Raw genomic sequence first — 1,734 nt, 5'->3', positions numbered from 1 at the left:
TTAAAACTCCTTTAAAACTTACTAAAATGAATTGCTGTTGATGCAAAGAGATTGTGTTGATTCTACTGTTTTCAAGTTAGACCTTTATTAAAAATGCAATACTAAAACATTTTCTTTTGTTTGAAATATAAAAGACAAATTTTCTTTATGAGTCATGATAATTATCTTGAACCAGGTAGAAATAACAGTTTGAAAAGGAACAGATTCACATACAAGATACAATGCTCTCTGTTTGTCATCTCTCTGATTAAGCTGATGTTGTTGTTGCATCTGAACATTAGCTGAACACTTCAAACTGAGAAAATTGTGGTTTTACTTAGACCTATAGTAGAGTTTGACAGGCTGTTTTTTTTCTGTCCTGTGGTAAGTTTCCCGCAATCCTTCCGGTTTTAACATTAAATATAAGCTGACAATGTGCAACAAGATCACTCACCACCCCTTAAAAGTATCTTAACAAATGTTCAAAACTGTCACATTAAAAAGTCCTCACAGATACAATAACTCTTCTGTAAGACCCAGGAAAACCACAAACAAGTCCCTCTGATAGCACATTGTGCTGAGAACCGTACAACAGGCAGGATGTCTGGTTATGGTTTTGTCCACTCAACTGCTCCTGTCTTTTTTCATGCATTTACACACATTTTTATAACCTAATATTACTTTGTCTCTTTGTGTTTTTAATGTCCAAAAAAATAAGGAATGGTTTTGTGCCTGCAAAGTGCAATTGTTGCATGATTTCTTTTGGTTGTTTTTTTTTTAATCAAAGGAAGTCTCACAAGCTTCATGCAATAACAGTAAATGGGGAGAGCATCTCGGGAGCTGACCAGTAGATGGTAAAAGAAAGCAGCTGTTTAAAAATGTTCAGTACTCTGTGTCTGCTCTACCTGGGGACTCATGTTAATTGTGAATACTGTATGAAGAAGAAACCTGAGGTGCACTGTTTCACACACACACGCCCACACCCACACACACACACACACATACAGAACAGAAAAAAATGCGTGAAACTGTGTAAAATGTGTGGCAAATGTGATCAAACTTTGAAGTACTAAACTGAACTACATATACTTAAATATGACCCCAGTCTATCAATACTTCAGTGGTTAAAACTTGGATGATTAAATGGAATCATATTTGTCTAATATAATTACATACACACCTAAAGGATTATTTAAAAAAAAATAAAAAAATAAAAAAAAAAATGGACGTTAACCTTCAATTTTCCCTTTGTCCTTTTCACATGCAGATGAGAGCACCTATTGGCCTTACCTCCAGTGCTGAAGCTGTTACACTAAACCTTAACTGTTTAGTTTAATTTTCAACATTTTGTCCACAATGGAAATCAAAAACTAAATAGCTTTTTGTTGGTTTAGATTTCCGAAGGAGAAATATTGGGAAGTTCTGCACAGGACTGGCTCAAGCAGGTAGGGAAACAAGGAGGAATTGTGTGATCTTTGTAATCACGTTATTTTAGAGGTAGCTGGCTGACAGGCCTGGGAATTCACTCAGCCATGTCATGCCAGCCCCTTGAAATATACTGAAAAGATATATGGACACTGCAGCTAAACCGGCAAGAAAGCAGAACCAGGTTCTTCTAATCGCAGGAACTGCATCCCCATATTTTGCCTTGACTTAAGTCACTCAGTGTGTCCATCCTGCTTGATGATAATGTGACTTATAGTATTTCTGAGTTGCTAAAACACTAAAATCCATTCGCAAAACCAAAGTTGCAAG

Source organism: Cyprinodon variegatus, unplaced genomic scaffold, assembly GCF_000732505.1.
Source record: "Cyprinodon variegatus isolate N-32 unplaced genomic scaffold, C_variegatus-1.0 Scaffold1435, whole genome shotgun sequence".
Lineage (NCBI taxonomy): Eukaryota > Metazoa > Chordata > Actinopteri > Cyprinodontiformes > Cyprinodontidae > Cyprinodon > Cyprinodon variegatus.
The sequence above is the reverse complement of the archived record's forward strand: the minus strand, read 5'-3'. Positions refer to the sequence as shown.